Source organism: Chinchilla lanigera, unplaced genomic scaffold, assembly GCF_000276665.1.
Source record: "Chinchilla lanigera isolate Chin_1 unplaced genomic scaffold, ChiLan1.0 scaffold00053, whole genome shotgun sequence".
In the NCBI taxonomy this organism is placed as follows: domain Eukaryota; kingdom Metazoa; phylum Chordata; class Mammalia; order Rodentia; family Chinchillidae; genus Chinchilla; species Chinchilla lanigera.
The window spans coordinates 6,497,486-6,504,077 of record NW_004955454.1 but is presented as its reverse complement, the minus strand read 5'-3'; the positions used below and the strand labels follow the sequence as shown (position 1 = coordinate 6,504,077).

General features: G+C 41.7%; 1 protein-coding gene across 5 annotated transcripts in view; it reads right to left on the bottom strand.

Annotated features, from left to right (window-relative positions):
- The window catches only part of Ninj2 (ninjurin 2), a 135,676-nt gene that overhangs the window by 78,276 nt on the left and 50,808 nt on the right, over positions 1–6,592 (bottom strand). The window lies entirely within an intron of this gene.

Genomic DNA, 6,592 nt, shown 5'->3' with positions numbered 1-6,592 from the left:
CACAAGGTCATGAGTTCGATTCCCGGTACCAGAAAAAACCAAACAAACAAAGAACAAAATAAAAGATGGATAATAAGAAGTAGGGAGACAGAGCTCTCTCAAATGGTAAAAAGATCAAGAGATGGAGGGAAAAGGGCTGGGGTTATAGCTCAGCAGCACAAGCACCTGCCTGGCAAGCGCAAGGTCCTGAGTTCAATTCCTAGTACCAAAAAGAAAAAGCTACCCAAGAGATGGAGGGAGGGAAAAGAAATGAGAAAGGAATTAAGATGTATTATGTACACGTACCGACTCCACACAAGGAATGTAAACACTGTGGACTGAAACATGTACTAATTACAGAATTTTTAGAAGACTATTTCCAAATAGAGCGACATTCTGAGTTAAAAACAAAACAAACACACAAAAAACCTTATTCAAAACCAGTAAGGGACTTGAATAAGCCTTTCTCCAGACAAGATGCACACATGGCCCATAACCACATGAAAGGATGCTCCACGTTATTATTCATTAGAGAAACACAAATCAAAACCACCATGAGAAACTAGTTCTCAACCATTAGGATGACTATTTTGTTTGTTTGTTTGCTTTTGAGACAGGGTCTCGCTATGTAGTTCAGGCTGGCCTTGAGCTCACTTTGTAGCCCAGGCTGGTCTCAAACTCAGAACAATCCTCCTGCCTCAGCCTCCCATGTGCTGGGATTACAGGCATGTGCCACCACACCCGGCAGAATGACTATTATTTAAAAAAAAAAAAAAAGAAAAAGGAAAACAACAGTAAGTGTTGGCAAGGATATGGTAAGAATGAAATCATCATGCATTGCTAGTGAGAATATAAAATGATACAGTTGCTACAGAGAACATTTGGCACTTTCTGAAAAAGTTAGAAATATAATTATCATATGGTCCTTCAATTTCACTTCTAGATGTACACCCAAAAAAGTTAAAAATAGGAATTAGAACAGATATCCATACACCAATGTTCACAACAACATTATTTAGGCTAGCCAAAAGTCTCACACATAAACACACACATGAATATTAGTACCACTCATCCTTAACAAGGAAACTTTTTTGCCAGGAGTGGTGATGCATGCCTGTAATCCCAGCACTTGGAAGGCGGAGGCAGGAGAATCGCCGTGAATTTGAGGCCAGCCTGGGCTACATGAGCAAGTTCAAAGCCAGGCTGAACTACATAGTGAGACTCTGCCTCAAAAATAAATAAATAAATAAATAAATAAATAAATAAATAAATGGAAGCTCTGATACATGCTACAAGATAGACAAACCTTGAAAATATCATGTGAAATAAAATAACCCAGACAGAAAAGGACAATATGGTATGATTCTACTTATACACAGTACTTACTTTAGGTACACTCAAAGATGAAAGTATAGTTCCCTGGGATCAGTCTCCAACAGCAAAGGAAAAAAAAAGAAAAGGAAAGGAAAAGAAGAAAAGGAAAGGATGTAGAATAGAGGCTACTAGGGACTGGGGAGTGAGGAGTTATTGTTTAATGGGTACATTGAAAATATTTGGGATGATGAAAAAGTTCTGGACATAGATATTGGTGACAGCTGTACAAAATTGTTGATCTACTTGAGGCCACTGAATTATACATTTAAAAATGCTTGGAAAGCTGGAACAGGAGGATCACAAGTTCAAAGCCAACCTGGATAAGTAGTGAGACCTCGTCTTAAAAAGGGCGGGGGTGAAAATGAAATGAGCCGAGCACTGTAGGACACACCTGAAAATCCAGCTACCAGGAAGGCTGAGGCAGGAGAATCCCAAGTTCCACCCAAGCCTTGTCTCAAAAAAAAAAAAAAAAAACAAAAAGAATCTGGGGATGTAGCTCAGTAAGAAGGCCAGTACTGGGGGAAAAGGGGTGTGTGTGTGTGTAGCTAAAATGATAAATTCTGTGTTGTTATAATTTTATAATTAAAAAAGGGATGGAGTCCAAATTCAATTATGAGGAGGAAACTGGACAAATCCAAAATTGTAGGTCATTGTCCAGAACAGTTGACTTGCGCCGTTCAAAAAATGTCAAGATCATAAAGGGACACAAAAGGGAAGCGGGATTCTGTTACAGATTAACAGAGATGTAAAGACGGGGCAGGCAAACGCAGGGAGTAAACTTTCATCACAGTTTAATCTAAAAAAGCAAAAAACTAGAGCATTGTGTGGAAACTCGGGGAAAGCAAATACAGGCAATAAATCAACACTAGAAATGGTTTTCCTTTCTTCTTCCTTTTTTTTTTTTTTTTTAGTGCTAGAGATGTAATCCGAGGCCTCACATATGCTAGGCAAGCACTCTACCCCCGAGTTGTATCCCCCGCCCTGCAATTTATGTTCAAACAGAGAAAAACAAAATAGAGATAAATATGGCAAATTTGATGAAAGTGTACGAAGAGTCTAAAGGTATTCACTGTTCTAGCCTTTCCATTTTTGTCCATATTGGAAATATAGGGCCGGGGATATAGCTCAGTGGCACAAGAACCTGCCTGGCAAGCCCAAGGTCCTGAGTTCGATTCCCAGTACCAAAAAAAAAAAAGAAAGAAATATAAAGAAGACAAACAGGCCAGTCATTTTCATGCCCAGGTGATGAGGGAAATGCTTGACTTTCTGTGAATCAGTGAGCAAAATATTGATCTAGTTGCCACACTGGCGCATGCCGCTTCATTGAGCTCAGTGCCCTGGGCCACCGGACAAAGCTGCTGTGGATTCTCTGGGGGGTGGAAATAGACACCTGTCTCTGCCAACCGTGATGCCTCATCACGCCGCCCACACCCCCAAGTCTTGCCTCTGCACACCCTCAGCTCTGTGCCACCCACCTTGATAACTTTGGGACCTCCTGTGTGGCCCTGTGTGGTCTTGTGTAGCTCCCAAGGGCAGAGCAGGTCTGCTTTTTGTTTGACCTCCTCCTTAGCATTGCAAGCCCTGCACTTTTTACCGAAGTGCTGAACGCACCGGAGCTGTTTAGTAAATATCCGTGTATTCACTGATTATTCATTATGCTGTCAGTATAAAAAGAAAGACATGTCTGGAAGTGTTAGTGGACAAGGTGGGGGTCAAAAAGTTTATCCATTAACGTATTAAGCTACTAGCAGGTAGGACCTTGCCGGAGGAATGCCAAGAGGAAGCTTTGACACAACCTAATTCTGTGGCAACCAAGTGCCATTGGCTTAGGCAGTGATTAGTACTCAGGGGTGGGGTGAAAGAAATGCAGCCTTGGCAGATGCTTCTGAATACCTAAGCACAGCATGTCCCTGGCTTGGCCCTATGGGGCAACTGGTGTCTCAGCCCCAAAAGATGTTCCCAAGGAATCAGGGCCAAACCGAGGATTAAGGAGCTGAAAAGGGGAATTCTGATTCCCGCTGCCTGAGCACAGTCACTGCGCCCCGGGGCCTGCGGCAGTCAGAATCCCGGAGGAGGATGATTCCCTCGGGTGGGAGAGGGAGGGGCTTCGGACCGATGGAAGGTGTTTTTACCTGCTGAGCCGTGGCTGGGCACCCTGGCCTGTTGCATTCCACCCCCAGCTGGCACCCCTGCAGCCACGCCACAGCTTGTTAGGGGAGTGTAGACCTGCCCTTCTTGTCTTGAGCAACATCTCAGCATGGAAGCCCAGAGGGTAAATGTCTTCTTCCCTCTAGCCAAGGCAGGCTCTCATCTCTGATGTATACTCAATGTGTTGTTATTTGCTATTAAATTGGGTTTTTGTACAACTTAGTTTTCAATTCAATTTAATATTTTCTTAAATATCTGCTTGCGTTGTTCTCTGAGTATTTCTTTTTTTTTTTTTTTTTTTTTTTTTTTTGAAACAGGGTCTCTCTATGCAGTTCAGGCTGTCCTTGAGCTCACTTTGTAGCCCAGGATAGTCTCGAATTCGCAACAATCCTCCTGCCTCAGCCTCCCAAGCGCTGGAATTACAGGTGTGTCCCACCACACCCGGCCTACTGATTATTGCATGAGAGTCTTGAGTTACTCCACAAAAGTACAAACCTTCTAGGGAACCATGTTCTGTTTTGCTTTCCCACTCATGTTCCCTCCCACGGCCAGTAAGCATTAGCTGCTCATCACTACATAGGACAATATAAATAGGCGCATGAGTATCCACAGTATGTAATTCTCTGCAACAGTTAAAAATAGCATGAAGGTGTAGCTCCGCGGTTGAACATGTGGTTAGCATGCATGTTTAATTCCCAGCACTAATAATAGTGGCGATGCTCTTAATAATAAGGATCTATATGTTTTGACATGGGAAGATTGCCCCTCATATTATTGTATCAAGAAAAGCACTTTGGCAAGTGGGAAACCCTTTGTGAAGCAGGAAGTGGTAGAAAAAACAAGGGCCTGGTCCATACATCTGTTTCGTTCCTTTATCACATACTCCTAGCCATAGGACATTCATTACAAACTAGTTCAGTACAACTCAGTACAGTGATGGCTCAGTTGTCCAACAGCTCCAAGCTCAGACTTTTCACTATTTGAACAGCAAAGTTCAAGAACAATCTGCTCAGCTGGGCATGGTGGTGCACGCCTGTAATCCCAGAACTCAGGAGGCTGAGGCAGGAGGATCACCATGAGTTCAAGGTCAGCCTGGGCTACATAGTGAGTCCAGGCCAGTCTGAACTGCAGAGTGAGACCTTGTCTCAAAAAAAAAAAAAAAAAAAATCTGATTGGTGTTTGTAACTTTGCTCTATACTTAAACTGAAAACCAGACTTGAGAAAACCTGTACTAGCCAAGAGTGAGTCACACGTAGCACCTCGCTGTGGCCACAAAGGGGTGATACTTCAGTCTAAGCACAGTTCTCCCCGGATAACCTATAGTGCTTGTGTTCAAATATTCGTCACTGTGCTTTTTTTTTGAAGTTTCATTTATGTAAAATTTGTAACCATGGTTCCAAAGAAAGTTAGGGATACCAGCAGTAAAGCTAAGAGGAAAACTGAGAAGCTTGATAAAGTTAAAGAAATTGTTGTGGAATTTGTTAAAGTCCTGGAAAAATGAATTTATAAGTGTAATTTTTGGGCCTCAGAACCAATTGTTTTGTTTTCCATTTTTTAAAAATAAATGTTTATTGAAGAATAATAATATTTCCACTTCATAGTGACAAACAAAAACAAAACACATTGGTTGCAAGAGCAGTAAAATATAAAATAATGATAAATCCTTTTTTTTTTTTAATCCTTTTGGGACAAGGTCTCGCTCTGCAGTTCAGGCTGGCCTTGAGCTCACTTTGTAGCCCAGGATGGTCTCGAACTTAAAACGATCCTCCTGCCTCAGCCTCCTGAGTGCTGGGATTATGGGCATGCACCACCGTGCCCAGTAAAATAGTGATAAATCTCACCACAAAATTTGCAAGACCCATAAACAGAAAAGGGGAGAGCATTACAGAGAAATTAAAAATTTCAAGAAACATTTTAAGGTGAAACACTTACAGATAACAATTTTCTATGAAAATCCAAAAGACTTGAAATCATTAAAACAATTTTGAAATGGAAGAAAAAATGTTAGAAAGCTAACATGACATTATTTCCAGAATTAATATATACTTGGAATATCTTATTTACTCTTTCAGTTCCTCACATTAGGGAGACAACACCATGGTTGTACATATGAGTCTGATTTATTTCACTTATAAAATATGGACTTGAGTTGCTTCCATTTACCTATAGAAGTCTCCATGGTTTTCCATTATTATTGATGGGAAAAATATGTTCAGGTCTTGAACTTTTTAGTGTTTGAACACGAATTCGGAACAAGTTGGGGCCAGGGATATACCTCAGTGGCAGAGCACCTGACTGGAACAAGTTGAGTTCCACAACCACTATCTCTCTCTCTCTTTCTCTCTCTCTCCTCTCTCTCTATCTCTCTCTCTGTGGGTCTCTTGTCACACGCACGGTCTGTATTCCCAGTTCACACAGTGAATGTTTGGTCTCTCTGTCTCTCTGTCTCTCTTTCCTTGTAGTACTGGGATTAGATGCAGAGCTTCACACAGGCTAGGTATCTACTCTACCCCTGAGCTACACCCCAGGCCTTTTTAGTTTTTATTTTGAGACAGGATTGTAGCTAAATTGCCCAGCCTGGGCTCAAACTTGTGATCGTTTTGCTGGGATTACAGACATGTGCCATTATGCCCAGCAATACTTTCTTATGTTTTCGTTTTCAACAGGAATTGTAGTTAATGTCAAATAAGTAATATGTATCAGGGAGTTAGCATAGGACTCACTACAATAATAGTCACACTTAACATAGAACTTGTTTGGGCCAGGCACTATTTTTAGCACTTTACATGAATGAGTTTAATTAACCTTCACCATAGCCTCACAGGAAACAGAGGCACAGAGAGATCAAGCAAGCTGTCCTAGGGCAGACAGCACAGTGAGAAATTCAAGTCCTAGCATTCTAGGTCCACAGCCTGTGTCCTTGATGGCTAGGCTGAAGGTGCTCAATTACGTGCCTTTTGTCATATCCCTTTCCTCCCTTTTCTTTGCTTCTACATTCTGCAAGTGCCTTCCTTGATGATGACATTCAGAAAACTGTGAAGGGGGCCAGGGAGATAGCTCAGTGACATAAGTGCTTGCCTGGCAAGAGCAA